This window comes from Theropithecus gelada, chromosome 3, assembly GCF_003255815.1.
Source record: "Theropithecus gelada isolate Dixy chromosome 3, Tgel_1.0, whole genome shotgun sequence".
NCBI lineage: Eukaryota > Metazoa > Chordata > Mammalia > Primates > Cercopithecidae > Theropithecus > Theropithecus gelada.
In genome coordinates, this window is record NC_037670.1 from 166,316,718 (window position 1) to 166,339,043 (window position 22,326).

General features: G+C 37.2%; 1 pseudogene; it reads left to right on the forward strand.

The window, feature by feature from the left end:
* The first annotated feature begins 9,421 nt into the window (after positions 1-9,421).
* LOC112621697 lies at positions 9,422-19,411 on the forward strand (annotated as a pseudogene).
* Positions 19,412-22,326: the final 2,915 nt, after the last annotated feature.

A 22,326-nucleotide genomic window follows, 5' to 3' on the forward strand; every position in this document is an offset into this window, starting at 1 on the left:
ACACCAATTTAATGAATGAGCAACAGAAAATACAGATCAAAACTCAATACTATTTCTCTTTTGGCAATGCAAAGTATATTTTTTTAGTGTACCACAGAAATCAAGGCTAGGGCTTCATGTTTGGTAAAAGAGGTATTATATTCTCTCTACGTATAGCAAATAATTCATATATAAATGGTGTTTTTCCTATTATAGAAAACAGAGATTAGGAACAATTCTGTCTACATGTAGCAAATAATTCATATATAAATTTTGTTTTTCCTAGTATAGAAAACAGAGATTAGGAACAATTCTGTCTACATGCAGCAAATAATTCATATATAAATTTTGTTTTTCCTAGTATAGAAAACAGAGATTAGGAACAATTATAGTGATCATTAATTTTTATGAAATTTCACCTGTACATTAATGTTAGTCATTTTAGATATGCTTTTTAAAAAGTATCAAATAATGTCCCCATTTCTCTGCTGTAATGAGTCTAATTATCTAACTGAAAAACAAAACAAAACATCTTTATATTTCTGGAAGTTTCTTTGAGCCCTAACCTTGGCTTTCAGAATAAAAGTCTGTTGGATGCCATGATCTGTATTAAGCTCCAAGGCCCAGGACCTGGAGTGGGGCAACATGAGGGTGAGGAGCACTTGCTTCTGCTTAAAAAAAAATAGACTGCTTTTGAAGAGGTCATGCTGTCTGCTCTTCAGTCATTCAGCCATTGTGCCTGTCTACTGTGGCCTCACCACAGCCTACAGTCAGTTCTAGTGTGCCGGGTCTTTGAGTTGGAGCGAGATCATTTAGAATGCCAGATCCATGGCAGCAGGAACCATGTCTGTTTTTGTTTTCTCCCATGTCTCTGTGACTAGAACACTGCCTATCGCATAATAAACACTTAATACATATTTTGTAAATGATTGAGTCGCTGCTCTAACTGGTTTTACGATGCCTCCTTTGTATTATCGATAAAGAAACTGAGGCCCAGAGAGGGGCGGTGGCCTGCCCAGGGTTTCATAGAGAGCCTATGGCAGTGCTGGGACTAGAGCTGTTTCTTGACTCCTGGTCCAGGGCTCTTTCCTTTACAACATACTACTTTCCTAACGAGCTAGCTTTGTCCTTCCCTCCTTGGAACCCCATGCCTCTTTCTATAGACTCTTCTACGCCCCTCTTTCTCTACCTTCTTTCTAGCCTTCTTTGTTTCAGTTCCAGGGGATCTGAAATCCAAAGAACAACACTTGATGTTCTTAAACTTTTTTTTTCACTTCCTATGATCAAGGAAGTGAAAATCTATTCATTAATATATTCTCTCAAACCTATCTTTTTCTTACCTGAAGCTGAGAATCGAGGTACATGCTGGGCACGTGTGGATATCAGTCATCACACAGCGGGAGACTGGTTCCACTGCCACTGTGAACTGTGTGAGGTCAAGTACCATATTTTGTGTCCTGGGAAGGATCATATTCATTCCTTTTAAAAATAAAGGTGCTTCTGCTTGGTTATATTTTTTTTATTAGGATGAATTTTCATTATGCCATTTCTACTTTTTTTACAGATGTCCTTTGTGACCAGTTGTTGTAATAGTGACAATAGTATTTAACATTTGTATTGGGCTTTACATTTTACCAGACAATCTCATGTATAGTCCATTATCTCATTTGATTTTAATAGCAACCCTATGCAGTTAGCAATTTTATCCCCAAATCACAGGTGACAAAACTCAGGCTGGAGTGATGATTTGCCCAAGATCATGAACTTGTAAATAATGCAGATGGGGCAGACCCAAATTTTTTGACTCCGAGTCTTGTACTCTTTCCAGTAAATCCTAAGTATCTCATTGTTCATACTTACAAGACTTCAAACTAGGATTAGCCTGTGGAACTTCCCTCAAGTTTATGAGTATTTTTACATACAGGCAATAAGCAACTAATCTTTCAAATTTGGTATTGATGGGATCCAAGATCTAAAATCACAACAGATCAAAGTTTATGATCTGCTTTTCTTAGTGACAAGGTATGGAATCAACCTAAGTGTCCATCAACAAATGAACAGATGAGGAAAATATCGTGTATACATGTATGTGTATCTGTTTCACTTCTACTTTTCTGTACTGTTCAAATGGTTTTTAGCCATGCTCAAATATCACATTTTAACATTTGAACAGATAAAGAAAATGTGGTGTACTTATGTATGTGTATATATGTATATACACACACAAAATGGAATATTATTCGGCTTTAAAAAAGAAGGAAATCCTGTCATTTGAAAAAATGTGGATGAACCTGGAGGACCATTATGCTAACTGAAAAAAGCCACATACAGAAAGACAAATACTGTAAGATCCCACAGATGTGTGGAATTTCAAAAAGCCAAACTCACAGAAGCACAGAGTAGGATGGTGGTTGCCAGGGGCTGGGAGCATGGGGGAAATGAGGAGATGTTTATCAAAGGGTACAGTTTCTGTTAGGCAGAATGAATAAGCTCTGAAGATCTAATGTACAGCATAGTGACTATAGTTAATAGAACCATATTATATACTTGAAATTTGCGAGAGAGTAGATGCTAAATGTTTTCGCTAACAACAACAAAGATAATTGTGAGGTGGTGGATATGTTAACTTGATTGTGGTAATCATTTCACAGTGTATACATATGTCAAAACATGTTATGTACTGTAGATATATACCCTTTTTGTCAATCATTCCTCAATAAGGCAGAAAAAATTATTGCATTTTCCACATCACCTTTTGGGATTTGATTTCCTTCTTTTTCTGTACACAATTTACCTTACGATAGGTATGAGACTGCTTTGTGTTTTAGCAAAGAAAACAAATCTGAAGGCAAATATATACTCTTGAATTGATTCTTATGTAATTGAATCTTTTGTAATTTGCATTCTTAGAGTTGCAGCTGGATCCGTGTGTGTGTGTGTGTGTGTGTGTGTGTGTGTGTTTGTAGATATTAATGGCCTTACATTTAATTATGTGATATGCTCTGTGGTGGTGTAGCCGAGAGATGTGAAGTGTTAAAAATGTGATATATGAGCATGGCTAGAAATGATTTGAAAAGGACAGAAAGATAGAAAATGAACAGCAATGTTTTTCCCTCCCACCTTCCATTATTAGTCCCACAGACTGGATATAATTGTATCTTATCACTTTTGTTAGTTATTTTATTGGTTATTTTTTATGACTCTAAATAGTAAGATTTTGGTTCTCTTACTTGTCTTATCAGCTTTAAACTGTAGCCTTTGAGTCCCATTCATCAGGTTTGGGGACTATCTCATTTTACCCCTAATCCATTTTCCTCTCCTAAATTTGATTAGTTTTATTTTATCGTTCTATCAGTCATTACTTTTACAATTGTAAGTAATATATTTTCTACCCTGCTTTTTTGAACCATGCCTTATGACAGTATCCGCAGAGTCCCAACTATGTAGGAGGAAGAAATTAGTGCTTCACCTGTCCTGCACTTCTCCCATATCCCGACTTCTGTCACCTGTGGTATCAGTTATGAACAACATAGTCCAACTTCATATGACTTCAGGAAAAAATACACTATTGAAAGGCAATTGGCTAGATTATAGAACCAAGGAGAAGGCTGGAGGATCCACCCCAGAATGGGAACCAAGAGGGGTTAAATAAACAAGAACACCATCAAGTCACACTACAGGGACTGATGCCGGCACCGCCTCTCCCGTTCAGCTGTCAGCATTGTGTCCTTGACACTGCCACGGCCTCTGAGACTGTGTCTCTTTGAGCCATCCTGGGTGGGATTTTTGGCTGGCTGATTCTAGATCACAGGCCTGCCCTAGCTGACACGCCCTGGGGTGAGGAAAAGCCTGGTTTCCCTTTGGCTTCTGAAATATGCATTTTTAAATTAGGCGAAATAAATTATTCCGCCATTGAATTAAGCAGTGGAATGGGTACAGCTCCTGGTGTGGAACTGATGCACTGGAAGGCCAGCTCTAGAACTCTCACAGGAGATATGGCGAAGTAATAAAGAGACGGGAAATTTAAAAGCAAAGCAAAATGGCACACAGCAATAAAAGGACCCTCATAGGTATGACTGGAGCCCCAGAAGGACATGGAAAAAATGAGCACAAGGAATGAAATATTTGAAGAATTAACGACCAAGAATTGAATTAAGTTAATGATGAAAAAAGACAGACTAAAAGGACTCAAAGGGTGTCAAAGAAGACAGATAAAGTGGGAGGAATTCATCACACTTAAACACATTGTAGAGATTTAAGAATATTGAAGTCAAAAGAAATTTATAAAATTTTGAAAGAACAGATCAAGAATCAGATTGACATTTCTCAGGAGAATACAGAACAAGATTTTGCATGACATTTTTTTCTAGTAAATATTTTGTTCTTATTTTCAAGTAACACCAAGAAGAGAAGTTTACAAATATTTTCCTGGCTAGCAACATATTTTATATTAATTACAAATGGAGAGTTAATTCTAAAAATGTCAGTGGAGGCTCAGTGGTTGATTATCATAAGGTTAGTAAGCAAATTCTGAAATATTTGAACAATCAAAGAAAATCCTGAAACTAAAGGATTTGGAGAGATTGTGATGTCAATACTCACAAATGAATTAAAAGAGTCAATGTGGCATAGAATTGGGGATGACTCTGGAGGGAAAAAAGTAGCACAAATAATTGCCAGTGCATTAGAATTTGTGAGAATGCAGTAAACAGGAAAAATTGAGCATTTCAACTGATTACAAAAGAAACAAACAGGGGGCCGGGTGCAGTGGCTCATGCCTGTAATCCCAGCACTTTGGGAGGCTGAGGTGGGCGGACCATAAGGTCAGGAGATGGAGACCATCCTGGCTAACACGGTGAAACCCCGACTCTACTAAAAATACAAAAAATTAGCTGGGCGTAGTGGCAGGTGTCTGTAGTCCCAGCTACTCGGGAGGCTGAGGCAGGAGAATGGCGTGAACCCGGGAGGCGGAGCTTGCAGTGAGCCGAGATCGCGCCACTGCACTCCAGTCTGGGCTACAGAGCGAGACACTGACTCAAAAAAGAAAAAAAAAAAAAAAAAAAAAAAAAAAAGAAACCAACAGGATAAACTTTCTCCCAATTAAAGAGAAAGCCTTAGCAATATATGAGCATCTTAAGAAAGAAGCTGAAAACTTTGCTGCAGTGATCTCCTTTAGTGGAAGCTATTGGAGTGGCTTTTAGGACTTCCACATTCTACATACCTGTTGAGTTTTTGGTGAAACTGAGTGAAGATTAAATAGCAGCAAAAACATTCCTCCTGTGTTTTAAAAAGTGTATTGATAGATACAGTTGTACTCTGGTTCAGATTTTTGAATTTTACCTTTTTTAGTTGACAAATAGTAATTGTGTATATTCATGGGGTACCTAGTGATGTTTTGATCCACCTAATGTATTGTGATCACATCAGGGGATCTGAGCACATCTGTCATCTCAAACATTTATCATTTCTTTGTGTTGGGAACATTCAATATCCTCCTAGCTATGTGAAACAATATAATACATTATTGTTAACGATAGTCATCCTACACTGGTTCAGATTTTTAATTGTAATAAAATTAATCTCTAAAACTTAATTCCCTCAAAGATCTATACTTTGAAAGAAACATGAAACCGAGTAGAAAGGCTGTGAATGATTGATTGACAGATGTTGAGTGCAAAGACTATAGAGATACATCATTCTAGGATTTTTATCAGCTTTCTTTTTATTTCAGTTAGTGCTCTGGTTACAAAGTTACATAGGTTTTCAATAGTCTTTTCCAACCTTATTCTGTCCTACCCCCAAATAAACTCATATTTTGTGTATGATGTTGAAGAATTTAAAGTTTTACAAGAACATATATATCACTTTATGAAGGAAGGCCTGTATATACCTCACAGGTTGTCATGAAGATTAAATGAATTAATAGATGTAAAGGGCTTACAAGAGTACCTGGTATATAATAATGGATATAATTTTTTATCCTTAATATTATTATTGTACTACTATTTAGGAAAAATTATTTATACTTTTGACAAATTATAATAATGTAAATTATGGGGTACACAGTGATCGTGATGTTGTATGTATATAGTGTGGAATGATTGAATCAAGCTAATTAATATATCTATCACCTTAAATACTTATTTATTCCACTTGTATAACTTAACTGTAACATTCTAGTCTTTGATCAACATCTCTTGATTCCATCCACCCCCCAGCCTCTGGTAACTGTCATCCCACACTCCGCTTCTATGAGTTTGATTGTTTAGATTCCACGTGTAAATGAGATCATGAGGTGTTTGTCTTTCTGTGCCTGGCTTATTTCATTTAGCGTAATGTCCTCAGGTTCATTCATATTGTCAGAAATGACAGGATTTAGAAGAAATAATTTTAAATATTTGCACTTGCAAAGAATAATCAAAAGATAAAGAAAATAGAATTGAAACACCAGATAAATATGTAAATTTAGCAGATGACAAATGTGGTCTTCTTTTCAAAAAGGATTATTCAATAAATGCTGCTGAAACAAGTGGCTAACCATTTAGGATACAGTAAGATTAGATTTTTACTTCACATTGTCTTTACTAAATTTGAGGTAGATTAAAGAATAAAGTGTAAGCAATGAAACCATAAAAAGCTCAAAGAAAATATAGATGAATAAATTATTGGGGAATGAAAGAAATTTCTAATTATGCTATAGAGGACAAAAATCATCCAAAAATTATTAACATATATGATCACATAAAAAATTAAAACTTCTTTATGTCACAAACAGCACGCATATAAATTTAAATAGCAATGGATAAACGGAGGAAAAAATTGCAACTAAGCATACATAACCAGAAGAAGTTATTATTAATTATTACAAAATTATTAAAAAGAACCATAACATTCCAACACAAAAACGAGAAAGGCTTTGGAAGCAATTAAAAAAATGAATCAATATAAATGGTTTATAAACACATTGTTATTTCTCACTAGTCATAAAAATGTGATTTTTTTGTAATACCATTTGTGTTTATCCAGGTAGCAAAGATTAAAAAATGAAAGATGATAGTTTTATTGAGAATACAGGGAAAGGATATTCTTATACATTGAAGATGGATGCGCTAATTGGTATAATATTCTGAAGGACAATTTGGCAGCATATTTTAACATGTATGTGTATATCTTGATATAGCAGTTATACTTTGTAAATATATCTCTATTAAAGATCTATGTAAACTTGCTTTTACAAAGATGTTCATCGCACAGTTATTTATAAAACTGAAAAATTGGAAGCATTCTAAATGCTAAACTGAATAGGATTGATAAAATAAATTGGGGGTTCAGGGCAGAACATGGGTGATCTGCAAAATTTCAAACTGAAAAGTTAATTTTCAATGTCCTTGGACTAAGGACTAGAGGGAACGAGATAATAAAGATATGGAAGAAATCAATGGAAAATATAAATAAAATTTCAAATGATTTTGATTCCTTTAATCCTTCCCAAGCACTTACAAATTATTTATGAAATTTTCTTCATTTATTTCAAGTGTGTTGTTTTTCTGACTGATACATATGAAAAAACCAAAAGTTTGTTCTTTGAAAAGAGTAATGAAGTAGAAAACTCATTTGGTATAGACTGAATGTTTGTGTCCCCCCAAAATTTGTATATTGAAACCTAATCCTCAATGTGATGGTATTTGGAGGTGGGATTTTGGGGATGCTGTTAGGTCCTGAGGGTAGAGCCTTGATGAATGGGATTAGTGCCTGATATGGTTTGGCTGCGTCCCCACCCAAATCTCATCTTGAATTCCCATGTGTTATGAGTGGGAGGTAATTGAATCATGGGGGCGGGTCTTTCCCATGCTGTTCTCGTGATAGTGAATAAATCTCATGAGATCTGATGGTTATAAAAAGGGGAGTTCCACTGCACAAGTCCTCCTCTCTTTGCCTGCTGCCATCCAGGTAAGATATGACTTGCTCCTCCTGCCTTCCACCTTGATTGTGAGGCTTCCCCAGCCACTTGGAACTGTAAGTCAATTAAACCTTTCTTTTGTAAATTGCCCAGTCTCAGGTACATCTGTATCAGCAGCATGAAAACAGACTAATACAGTGCCCTTATAAAAGAGGCCCTGGAGAGCTCCTTTGCCCTTAGGAAAAAGATGGCTGTCTATCTACAAGGAAGTGGGCCCTCGCCAGACACTGAATCTGCTGGTGCCTAGATCTTGGACTTTGCAGCTTCTAAAACTGTGAGAAATACATTTATGTTGTTTATAAGCTACCCAGTTTATGGTATTTTGTTATGGCATCCTGAGCAGTCTAAGAAACCACTGATAAAATAAGTTTGGAATGAAAGAAGCTAAATAATATGAATGCAGAATGGTCCTTAGCTACAGATACAGAAAATATTAAAATATTTAAAAAATACTATACATAACTTTGCTTCAGTAAATTTGAAAACTTAGATGAAATTGCAAATTTCTAGAAAAATACAATTTACCAAAACTGATTCAGGAATAAGAATCCGGCTACTTATTTAATAGATTGAAACAGTAGTAGTTAAAATATTTTCACATAGAAAACAAGCTTAGGCATTTTTGCAGGCAAATTTTACTAAACTGTAACTTAATATTAAACAAACTTCCAGAGAATAGGAAAAAAAAAAAGGGCGGATACTCTTTAAGCTTTACTCTGAGGTCAGTATAACTTTGCCAAAACCAGACAGAAAAAAACAAAAAATGAAAAGCAGAGGCCCGCTTAACATATAAATATAGAAGTAAATGTTTAAAATAAAAATAATTAAATTATTTAAAACCAGAATTCAACAGTTAGTAGAAACAATTAGACATCACGATGTTGTTTATCCCAGGAAAGCAGGGATGGCTTACCATTAAGACTATATAAACACCATTTGCTCCAGGAACATAATAAAGAATAAAAGCCATATGATTCACAGGCTACCAAAATTGAATAAAAAAGAAACAGGAGTTCTGAATAGACCTTCAAAAATATACTGGAGTTTTAATTTAAAAGACAAAAACTTCCTGCAAAGAAAAGTCCAGGACCAGATGGCTTCACTGGTCAAGTCTACCAAATATTTACAGGATTAATACCAATTTTTGGCACACTCCTCCAAAAAATAGAATAGGAAGGAAGGCTTCCCAACTCATTCAATGAGGCTAGTTTTACCTTGATAACAAAACTAGAGACATTGTAATACAGACCAATATCTCTTATGAATACAGACGCAAAAATAATACAGACGCAAAAATCCTCAGCAGAATACTAGCAAACTGAATCCAGCAACATATACTGCAAACAGGTGGGATTTTCTCAAGTAATGCAAGATTGTTGATTCTTTCTGACCAAATAATCAGAATAAATGTTGATATAAGATAGGGTCACCCCCACCAGCAGGACCAAAAAAGTAGTGTTGAGGCTACAGTCAATTAATAGTATGGTAATACTGGCGGCTAGGACTGGGAGAGAAAGGAGTAAAAGGATTGCCGTAATGAGGACTGGTCACACGAAAACGGGTGTTTTGATACTGGGATATGGCTGGGGGGGGTTATATTAATAATTGTGGTAATAAAATTAATGGCCCCTAAAACAGAAGAAACGCCTGCTAGGTGGAGAGACAAAATGGTTAGATGCACAGAGGTTCCTGCATGTGTTAGGCTTCCTGCTGAAGTGGGGCTATACTGTTCAGCCGGTTCCGGTGCCGGCTTCTACTATTGATGATGCAAGTAGTAGGAAAGAGGGAAGAGGGGAGAAGTTAGAAGCTTATATTATTTATCCGGGGGAACGCCATATCGGGTGCACCAATTATCAGAGGGACTAGTCAGTTGCCGAAACCCCCCGTTATGATTGGTATTACTAGAAAGATTATGACGAATGCGTGGGCGGTAACAATAACATTGTATATCTGATCATCTCCTAGCAGAGTTCCTGACTGGCCTAATTCTGCTCGAATGAGAAGGCTTAGGGCGGTGCCCACTAATCCCCGCTCATGCGCCGAATAGCAGGTAGAGTGTTTGTTGAAAACAACAAACGATTGATGAACCTAAGTGGGGAAAAAAGGTGAAATGGCTGAGTAAGCATTAGACTGTAAATCTAAAGACAGAGGTCAAGGCCTCTTTTTACCAGCCCCGAGGTGGTTTGTCACATTGAATTGCAAATTCAAAGGAGCAGCTTCAGTCCTGCCGGGGCTTCTCCTGCCTTTCTGCCCGCAATGGCAGGGGAAGTAGATTAAAGCCAGTTGATTAGAGTGTTTAGCTGTTAACTAAATTTTCGTGGGTTTGAATTCCACCAATCTAGCAAGAGCTTAGCTTAATTAAAATGGTTGATTTGCATTCAATTGATGCAGAATAGAGTCTTGCAGTCCTTAGGTCTGTTACAGAAGTTAAATACAATTTACTTACTAAGGGTTTTGAAGGTTCTTGGTCTTATGTAACCTAAATTTCTAAGTTATAGTCAGTATCAATGGAGAGATAGGTAAGAGGAGGGTAGAAAAGATAAGTGGGGGGAAGAGAAATATAGTTTTTGTATTTTCGAATTGTCGTTTTATTTTCATATTATTAGATGTGGGGAATATTGTTACTGAGATGGAATAAATTAGGCATATGTAAAAGTACAGGTTGAGTAGAGTTATGATAGTTATGATGGCAGGGGTAATAAGACTTGATTTTTGTAAATTCTTGAATGATGGTTCATTTAAGCAGAAATCCTGTTAATGGGGGTAAACCTCCTAGGGATAGTAAAATTAGTGGAATTATAGGTGTTAACCATGTTAATTTGTTTCAGGTGCGAGATGGTGACAGGGTTGTGCTTATACTCAGGTTGAGTGCTAGAAATGTGGTAGTTGTTAAGTAATCAGGTTTAGAATGGTAATGTTTGGGTTACAAATTATTACTTCTGTTATTCAACTTAGGTAAGTAATTGAGGAGTAGGCTGATTTTACGCAGTTGTGCTTGATTAAGTCCTCCTCAGCCGCCTACTATAATGGATCGGATTGTGATAGATAGGAAGATGTTCATGTTTGTAATTGGGAAAATTTGAAACATGATCGAGATAGGGGCTAGTTTTTGTCATGTGAGGAGAAGTATGCCAGACATTAGAGAGGTGTCTTGAGTTACTTCTGGGACTCAGAAGTGAAAGGGGGCTATTCTTAGTTTTATTACTAGGGCCATTATTATTAAGGATGAAAATTGATGAATAGTGTTTATTATTGTTCACTGTCCAGAGGCCAGGTTATTGGAAAGCATACCTATTATGAGAATTACAGATGTGGTTACTTGTGTAAGGAAGTATTTGGTGGCTGCTTCTGTAGAGCAGGGATTTATTTTTTTAATTAAGATTGGGGTAGGAGCTAGTATGAATTTGAATTAGATGCTCATCCTGATCATAGAATAGAGCAGACAGCTAGGCTTGATGTGGCTAGCATAAATAGGAGGCCTATATTACAATTAATTAGGGGATTTGTTATAGAGAGGGGACTTCACAGAGGAGACCAATAGAAAGGGCAAGGGTTGGAGCAATAATATAAAGGGTGATAGTAGATGTAGATGTTGAGGTCTGTAAGGGTTCTTGTATGGAAAGTTTTACCGCATCAGTGAATGGTTGAAGCAGTCCACAGGCACCTACAATGTTAGGTCCTTTGCATAGGTGTATATAGCCTAAGATTTTTTGTTCAATGAGTGTAAGGAATGCTGTAGTGATTAGAGTGGAAATGATACGTAGGAGAAGGTTAATTATAGGCTTATTGTTAAGAGGAGGAGGCTGGGCACGTGGCTCATGCCTGTAATCCCAGCACTTTGGGAGGCCGAGGTGGGTGGATCACGAGGTCAGGAGACCGAGACCATCCTGGCTAACACGGTGAAACCCCGTCTCTACTAAAAATACAAAAAATTAGCCAGACATGGTGGTGGGCGCCTGTAGTCCCAGCAACTTGCGAGGCTGAGGCAGGAGAATGGTGTGAACCCAGGAGGCGGAGCTTGCAGTGAGCAGAGATCAGGTCACTGCACTCCAGCCTGGGTGACAAAGCGAGACCCTGTCTCAAAAAAAAAAAAAAAAAAAAAAAAAAAAAAGAAAAAGAAGAGGAGTTGAGCCTCTGGTTATAAAGTTTTAAGTTTTATGCAATTGCCGGGCTCTGCCATCTTAACAAACCCTGTTCTTGGGTAGGGTGTATGGTGTATGGTGATTTGTTAGATTGAGATAGCGTTATCTACAGGGTGAGGGCGTTTTATGAAGTGGGCCCTGTCTCTCTTGTCCTTTTGTACTAGGAGAAATGTTAGATAGAAACCAACCTGCATTACTCCGGTCTGAACTCAGATCATGTAAGACTTTAATCGTTAAACAAACGAACCCTTAATAGTGGCTACACCATTAGGATGTCCTGATCCAACATCGAGGTCATAAACACTATTGTCAATATGGACTCTAGAATAGGATTGTGCTGTTATCCCTAGGGTAACTTACTCCATCGATCAAATTATTGGGTCAATGTATGTTAACCCACTTATACTAGTGAGGTCTCAGTTTAGGTTGTTCAGGGGTTGAGTTATGCTCCGAGGTCACCCCAACCAAAATTTTTAATGCAGGTATAGTAGACTAAGGCCTGTAGGCTTTTTTGAGTTTTTATTTGCATTAATGAATTTAGTCAAGGTTGTTTCAACATCTGAAACTTAATGTAATATACTATATTAATAAAATAAAGGGCACACTTCATATGATCATCTCAATAGATGTAGAAAAAACATATGAAAAGGTACAACATCCTTTTATGATAAAACCACTCAACACACTAGGTATAAAAGGTGATACAGTTTGGCTGTGTCCCAACCCAAATCTCATCTTAACTGTAGTTCCCATAATCCTCACAAATGGTGGGAGGGACCAGGTGGGAGGTAATTGAATCATGGGGGTAGTTCCCCCATGCCCCCATGCTATTTGATTTGGTTTGGCTGTATCCCCACCCAAATCTCATATTGAATTATAGCTCCCATAATCCCCACATGTCATGGGAGGGGCCTGGAGGGAGGTAATTGAATCATGGAGGGTGGGTTTTCACATGCTATTCTTGTGATAGTGAATGGTTTTATAAAGGGCAGTTCCCCTGCACACGACTCTTGCCTGCCATCATGTAAGATGTGCCTTTGTTCCTCCTTCACCTTCTGCCATGATTTTGAGGCCCCCCTCAGCCATGTGGAACTGTAAGTCCATTACACCTATTCTTTATAAATTACCCAGTCTTGGGTATTTCTTTATAGCAGTATGAAAATAGACTAATACACTCTTTTTGTGATATTAAGTAAGTTCTCATGAGATCTGATGGTTTTATAAGGGGCTTCCCCCTTTACTCAGCTCTCATTCTTCTCCTTCCTGCTACCATGTGAAGAAGGACATGTTTGCTTCCCCTTCTGCCATGATTGTAGGTTTCCTGAGGCCTCCCACCCCAGACTTGTGGAATCATGAGTTAATTAAACCTCTTTTCTTTATAAATTACCCAGTCTCGGGCAGTTCTTTATAGCAGCATGAGAATGGACTAATACAGAAGGGAACATTTGTAACCTGAAGGGAGGTATCTACAAAATGCATATACTCAATGGTGAAAGACTAATGCTTTTCCCCTAAGATCAGGAACAAGGCAAGGATATCTGCTCTTGCCACTTCTATTCAAGATCGTACTGGAAATTCTAGCCAGGATGATTAGGCAAGAAACAGAAATAAAAGTCATGCAGATTAGGAAGGAAGAAATAAAACTCTCTTAATTTGCAATTTATGTGATCTTGTTTATAGAAAATCCTAAGGAATCTACACTAAAAAACCATTAAAAGTAATAAATGGCTTCAGTAAGTAGTAAAAGACTCACACATTTCCTTTGGTGGATGCCAAGGTTTAGAAAAACAATGACTTGCAGAATACAATATCAATATACAAAAATCAATTGTATGCATGTACACTAGCAATGAACAATTCAAAAATAAAATTAAGAAAACACTTCCCTTTACAGTAGCATTAAAAAGAATAAAATGTTTATAAATAAATGTAACAAAAGTACAAGACTTAATACTAGAAAACCATATAGCATTGCTGAAAGAAATCAGAAAAGACAATAATAATTGGAACTATTACTGATGTTCATGAATTGGGATAATTAATATTGTTTAGATATCAATACTCTCCAAATTGATCAGTGCAATTCCTATGTAAATCCCAGCTGGCTTTTTTGTTGTTGCAGAAATTGACAAGCTGGCTCTAAAATGTATATAGTATTGTAAGAGAGCTATAGTAACCAAAACAATTTTGAATAAGAATAAAAAATTTTTGAGAACTCAGACTTCTCAGTTTCAAAAACTTACTACAAAACTGCGATAATCAAGACACTGTGGTCCTGGCATAAAGATAACATGAATCACTGAAACAGAATTGCCAGTCCAGAATTAAACCTTCACATTTATGGTCAAATAATTTTAGTCAAGGGTGCCAAGACAATTCGATGGTAAAATAAGTTTTTCAACAAATGGTGCTGGATCAACTGGATATTTACATGCAAAAGAATGAAATTGGATTATTATTATTATTATTTTGTGAGTCAGGGTCTTGCTTTGTTGCCCAGGCTGGAACCTGGTGGCACAGTCATGGCTCACTGCATCCTTGACTTCCTAGGCTGAAGCAATCCTCCCACCTCAGCCTCCCTGCCAAGTAGCTGGGACCACAGGTTCATGTCACCATGCCCAACTAATTGTTTATTTATTTTTTTTTTTGTAGAGATGGGGTCTCACTGTGTTACTCAGGTTAGTTTTGAACTACTGGGCTCAAATGATTGTCCCATGATATCCTCTCAAAGTGCTGAGATTATAGGTGTGAGCCACTGTGCCTAGCTTGATGTTGGATTCTTAATTCATACCATATATAAAAATTGACTAAACATGGATAATAGACCGAAGTGTAATACCTAAACCTATGCAACTCTTAACAAGAAAACTTACAGGAGTAAATCTTTGTTACCATCGGTAATGTTTTCTTAGATATGACACCAAACACACAAGCAAAAACAACCAAATAGATGAATTGGACTTAATTAATTTTAAAAACTTGGACTTAATTAATTTTTAAAACTTTTGTGTCTAAAGGATGCCATCAAGAAAGTGAAGAATGAATTACAGAATGGTAGAAAACACTTGTAAATAATATATCTGATAAGGGCCTGGAATCCAAGATATATAAAGACTTCTTACAACTCTCTAGTAAAGAGACAAATAATACAAGTAAGAAAGGGTGAGAGGGTTTGAATAGGTGTTTTTCCAAAGAAAATATACAGATGGCCAATTATCACATGAAAAGATGGTCAGCATCCTTAATCATCAGGGAAATGCAAATCAAAACCACAATGAGGTACAACTTCACACCTACCAGGATGGCCAAAGGGAAAAAGACAATAATGCATACTGATGAAGATTTGGAGAGACTGGAATTCTCAATCATTACTGGTGGGAATATAACCTAGTGTAGCCACTTTGGAAAACAGTTTGGCAGTGCCTCAAAATGTTAAATAATGTTAAATGTTACCATATGACCCACAAATTCCATCTATAGGTATATAGCCAAGAGAAATGAAAATATATAGCCACACAAAAATTTGTGCACAAATATTCATGGCAACATTATTCATAGCAACCAAGAAGTGGAAACAAGCTCTTCATAATCTGATGAATGGACTAAAAAAAAGGTGGTACATCCGTACAATGGAATATTATCCAGTCATAAAAAGGAATGAAGTACGCAGATGAACCTTGAAAACATTATGCTAAGTGAAAGACGCTGTTACAAAAGACTATGTATTGTATCATTCCACTTATATAAAAGGTCCAGAACAGGTAAATCCATAGAGATAGAAAATAGATTAGTGGTTGCTAGGGGCTGGTGGATAAGAGGAATGGATAATTAATGCTTATGGGTACAGCATTTCTTTTTGGGTCATGAAAATTTTCTAAAATTAAATAGCGGGGATCATTGCATAACTCTGTTAATATATAAAAACCCACTGAACTGTATATTTTAAAAGGGTGGGTTTTATGGTATCTGAGTTTTATCCAAATAAAGCTGTTATTAAAAACCATGTAGTCATCTGAAAAATACAAAACAAACATTTGATGAAATTCACTACTCATTTGTGATAACTTTTTTTAAAGTAAACCAAGAATGGAAAGGAGCTTTCTTAAGTTGATAAGGATAACAAAAAAATCACAAACATTATTCTAAGTGAGGAAATAGTAGAAGCTGTTCCTTTACACTCAGGAACAAGACAGAAATGCCAACTATCACCTTTGCTCTTCAGCATTATACTGGTAGTGATAGACAGAAGTAAGATTAGAAAAATAAATTAAAGGAAAAGAAGAAATAAAACTGTATTAGGGTTCTCCAGAGGGACAGAACTAACAGGATATATGTATATATGAAAGGGAGTTTATTAAGGAAAATTGACTCAAAGGATCACAAGGTGAAGCCCGATGACAGGCCATCTGCAAGCTGAGGAGCAAGGAGCAGTAGTGGCTCAGTCCCAGTCCCAAAGCCTCAAAAGTAGGGAAGCTGACAGTGCAGCGTTCAGACTGTGGCTGAAGGCCAGAGAGCCCCTGACAAACCACTGGTGTAAATCCAAGAGTCCAAAGGCCAGAGAACCTGGAGTCTGATGTTCAAGGGCAGGAAGCGTCCAGCACGGGAGAAAGATGAAAGCCAGAAGACTCAGCAAACCAGCTTATTCCACCTTCTTCTGCCTGCTTTTTCTATCGACACTGGCAGGCGATTGGATACCGCCCACCCACATTGAGGGTGGGTCTTCCTCTCCCAGTCCACTGACTCAAATGTTAATCTCCTGTGGCAACACCCTCACAGACACACCCAGAAACAATCCTTTACATCCTTTAATCTGGTCAAGTTGACACTAACATTAACCATCACAAAAACTGTCATTATTTTAAGAGAATATGATTGTTTACGATAGAAAATCCCAGCAACCTAAAAATTATTGGAAAATAAGCTAATTTAGAAAGGTAGCTAGATGTAAGTTAAGACACAAAAGTTAACGTATTTTTATATACCAGTATAAAAACCAGTAAGGATGAGTTTTTAAAGGGTCATTTTTTTTTTCACAGCCTCTTATTAGTATTCTGTAAAATTCTGGGAAAAGTTAGATATTACAAACCTCGTGGTGAAAATTACTTTCAGATTCTCAATTATGACTGTACATGAGGATCACCTTGACAGATTAAAATATATCCCAATGTCCAGGTCTTGCCCAAGCAATTAAATCAAAATTTCTTATATAAGACTCAAGAATTATGCCTTGTAGAGCTCCCCAGATGATTCCAGTGTGCAGCAAAGGTTAAGAAGAGTAGAGGATTAATCTCATTTACATTTTTCTGAGATGAAGTAAATGTTATTAGCATAGTATCATGTTCAGATGAACTTGTATTGAATGCAGCATAAAGGATTACTTTTATACAAATAAGTATCAACAGTTTGATTTCCTTTTAATAAGTCCTCGTAATTCAGTATTTTCTGGATATTTCTAAGGAACTAGAAAAAGGGATGGGAGAATATCTCATGACAGCAGCATTCACTCCAAGATCCCTAGCTGTGTGTGTCAACAGGCTTTGGGTCTTCTTAGTATCCCCAACAAGAGCATTTGCCAATCCAAATCATTTTCTTCCGAGATTCATGTCCTGGGTGTCTCTGGAGATCCATTGCCTTCCCTGTTCTTTTGCCCTTTTGTCCCCCAACATCACCTTCTCAGACTCAGGAGCCACATTTTTGTCACACATTATTATACCTTTTCATAAACACATTCCCTATCCTCACTTTCTCACCCTTGATTATGGTATTCTCACTATTCCATATCATATTTCTAGGAGAGACACACTACCTCCCAGCCACCTCCCCACTCTATTTTCAGCATTCCTGAGATTCCTCAGGAGAATTCTTGGAGCCTGCTCAAGTTTTGGGGATCCACATTCAATGAATTTCACTGAGTGCCCTATTTAATAATGTTACCCCAGCACTCACAATTTTACTTTATTTTTTTCTCATAGCACTTATCTGATATCATTCATGCATACTTTATTTGTTAGCTACCTGTGTTCTAAACTAGAATGTGTGCTCCATAAGGACAAGGACTTTTTTTTTTTCCCCACAAACAAAAAAGTGCCGGGTCTCAGCTTGTCACCAGGGTATTTGGGAGAGACTGTGGGTGAAGCAGGTCGATCTGGGGGTAATATTTGGAGTTCATTTTTGAACATGTTAAGTTTGAGTGTATATATATATATATACATATACACACACATATAATCTATTAGATTTAACTAATTTTAAAATAGTTAAAATATTAATTTTTATTAATATATTTTTATATTTTATTATTAATTTTTAATATATTAAATTTAACTAATATTTAACCATGTATAGATTAGATTAGATTAGATAAATATGTGAGACTGGAAGGGAAGGGAAAAATCTAAACTGGAGGTAAATATTTGGGAGTATTTAGACTAAATATGATGTTTAAAACTGTAAGACTGGGCCATTACTGTAGGAAAAGGTGCCGCAGAGCTAAGCAGTCAAGGTGTGTGACTTCACTGAGGACCAGACCACAGAATTCAAGGAGGTCTTTTAGCTCTTTGACTGAACAGGTGATGGTAAGATCCTGTACAGTCACTGTGGGGATGTGATGAGGGTCCTGGGTCAGAACCCCACCAATGCTGAGGTGATTCAAGTCCTGAGGATCCCCAAGAGTCATGAGATGAATGTGAAGGTGCTGGACTTAGGGCACTTCCTGCCCATGCTGCAGGCTGTGGCCAAGGACAGGGACCAGGGCCTATGAGGATTATGTTGAAGGACTTTGTGTATTTGACAAGAAAGGGAAAGGCACCATGATGGGCACTGAAATCTGGCAAGTCCTTGTCACACTGGGTGAGAAGATGATAGAAGTAGAGATGCTAGTGCAGGGCATGAGGATAGCCATGGTTGCATCAACTGTGAAGAGCTTGTCCATGGGGTGCCACATGGCTAAGAACCTTCTCAGTCTCCCCAGAGCCCGTGCCTTTTGCTGTGGGAGACTTTGTCTCTAGCCTGAAGGCTTTCTAGGCTCTCTTGTCACAGCACCTTTCCTATCTTGTCTCTTCTGAATGTTTGGTCCGCTTTTACCAAATAAACTTGCTCTCTCTGCGCCCCCTGACAAATAAATGAAACTATAAGACTTATAAAGATGACTAAGGAAGTGTATATAGATAGCAAAGAGATGTCCCTGACTAAAACTCGGGGACTACTGATGTTAAGAGGTTGGAGCACCAGTGAGGTAAATGGAAATAAAAAGATCATGATATCCTGGAGGCCATGTAAAGAAACTGTTTCCAGGAAAAGGGATTGACCAACTTTGTCAAATGATGCTGATCGCTCAAGCAAAATGTGACCTAAGAATTGACCTTTGAATTCTGAAATATACAAGTCATGGGTGACTTTGGAAAGAGCAGTTTTAGAGAGGATGCTTTGGAAAAGCTAGATTGGAGTTGGAGCAATAGATTTGGGAGGAGAGGAATTGGAGAAAAATTGGGGAGGAATACTGGAGTGGTTTTCTCGAATAGAAGAGAGGGGATGCGATCTCTTGAGGCTTAGCCTTAAACAGGAACTGTTAAAATCCTCAAAAAGATAATCAGGAAAGTTTATATAAAAACAAAGTCATTTATTATTAATCTCCCCAGCAAGGGAAAACCTCATTAAGAACAGAACATCAACAATGTACACAAAATAAAAGTTACAGAGTGTGTGTTTTTTTTTTTTTTTACAGGACTAGATCTGGTGTTAGGATTATAAATTGGGTGATTTCTCTGGGATGTCTTTTGGAAATGGGGAATGAATTGGGCTAAATGGGTAGGGAGCAGTCATTTTTAATTGGCTTGGGAGAACAGAGCAGGGCATGCAGTGTTTCTTCGTTCTCTTTTCATCTGAATTTCGAAACTTGAAGTCTTCTCTTTCCAGACCATGTTGTGGTGTGTTTTTGCTTGTTCTGCAGGATTGGTAATTTTCTGATAGATAGGATTGTTAGTCTGACTTCCATTTCTCAGACTGTTTTTTGATCATTCTCTGGTTGAGGCTCTGTGACTGATAATTTTGGTGATCTATCCAGATCTACATTTTTGTTTGTATGTCTTTTGTCATATTGATAGTCATTTCAGTTTCAACAAATGCTATTCTTTCTTGTTGCTTCTGCTGCATAATTGCTTGTTAAATCATTTGATGAGACAGTGAATGTGTGGCAGCCTTTAAGGCAGAGATCACATATTTGAATACAGCACAGTTTGTAATTCACTTTTAAGCCTGGAACAAAACAAGTCCAATTAAAACAAGAGAACAGATCCCATTCCCAATCTAGAAAGTTCACAGCATGAGATATGAGTATGTTAGCCAAATCACCTAAACTTTTGATTTGTTTACTATTCCTTAGAGTAATATTAAAGATTCCAAAATGGTCTGTAGAGATGTAAATTCAAAGTCTTTCCTTAAAATGGCACATATCTGCTTTGAGAGGCTAATAATATATTCAAGGCTATCTTGTTTTGAACCATAACCTGTCCAGTCTCAAAACGTCTCAGATGAGGAGCTCTATGGTCTCAGAGACATTGTCTAGCTCTTCCATCAATCTTTGAACCATTGTGTTGTAGTATTTACCATATTTTTTAGGCCTATAAAACAATTAAGATGCTCGAGGACAGAAGAAAGAAGCACAGAATCTCCCCTTAGTTGTTAAAGTTTTGAGTCTCCAACTGAGGCTCAGTCTTTATCTTTCTTGAGTTCAGTCATATTTAAACATCTCATATCTCTCTCTCTTTTTTTTTTTGAGATGGAGTCTCACTCTGTAGCCCAGGCTGGAGTGCAGTGGCATGATCTTGGCTTACTGCAACCTTTGCCTCCCGGGTTCAAGCAATTCTCCTGCCTCAGCCTCCCAAGTAGCTGGGATTATAGGCATCCTCCACCATGACCAGCTAATTTTTCTTTTTTTATTTTTAGTAGAGATGGGGTTTCACCAAGTTGGCCAGGCTGGTCTCGAACTCTTGACCTCAAGCGATCCACCCACCTCAGCCTCCCAAAGTGCTTGGATTATAGGCGGGAGCCACTGTGCCCGGCCTATTTTTTTAATGAGGGAAAATTCATGTGCCAAATAGAACCAGGTTGATGTCAGGAGCTGTCTGGAAGGCAGGCATGAGTTTGGACATGCCTGTCCAACTTGCAGCTAGTACTCAATGGGTTTTTGTCCTGCAATTCTAGTGCGTGTCATTGGGGGCAGTTTAATGATCTGTTTTCAGACAAAATATCCCTATGGGATGGTATAATTGTGCCACAGGGGTGTAGTGCCACTCAGAAAAATTGGTTTGGTATCAGAAAGTGAAATCAACAATAGATCAAGAGTAGATAAACAGGTAGATCTTTAGTACAAGTATTAAGTTGAACTTAGTAGTTAGCCTTTATTGTGGGATCTGTAAAAATGAGTCAGCTTCTACTCGTGCACTATTTATTTCTTTGTCTTTTTCTAAACTCTAATATTGGAAAAATTTGTGAAGGCTACCTCCTATGCAAGGTGTTCTGGTTTTCATAACAAGTGTGATCTGATGATGAGTTTTTGAGTTTTGGTTGTCTGACCTGTTATGGTGTTTGCCATCTAAAAATCTGGGTAGTAGTTGATTTATATTTTTAGGAAACCAACTGGTTTATTAGCAGAGACTGATAGTAATAGTCACTAAGTGTTACCCAAAGGAAAGTGTTTATAAACACAATTAGTTTGATTGTGTGATTTAGCCATATCACAAGTGAATTGTAGCTAGATACTGATTCATTCCAAGGAGTGATTAGGGATGCACAGAGTAGTATTAAGGAATGTTATCAATTAAAAGTAACAAATGTGTGTTAGCAATTTAGAAACTTAAACTAGGAGAAAATAAAGCAAATAGCTAGGAAAATAAACAAAGGAGCATGACGGTTAAAAAAATGAGACATGGGATATGAGTTTATTTATAGTTTCAGTTATCTGGACCTTGTTCTGTGAGTCTTAAGAAGAACCTGTCTACAGCAAGAAGTCATCTGTTTGTCTGAAGAACTGTGGAAGATGTCATGTACTTCTGGAAGATGCCTGGATAGCTTAGCTTGAGATCACCCAAGTGTTCAGATTTCCAAGGAGAACAGGACATTTGAAATTTTGAAACAAGGCCAAGTTGTTATTTGAAGTTTGACCAATGTGTGCTTTCAGTGGTATTCAATAATGTTCTTTCCAATGAGCTTCAAAAACAGTCTTTCTTTGAAATCTTTAGTATCTCA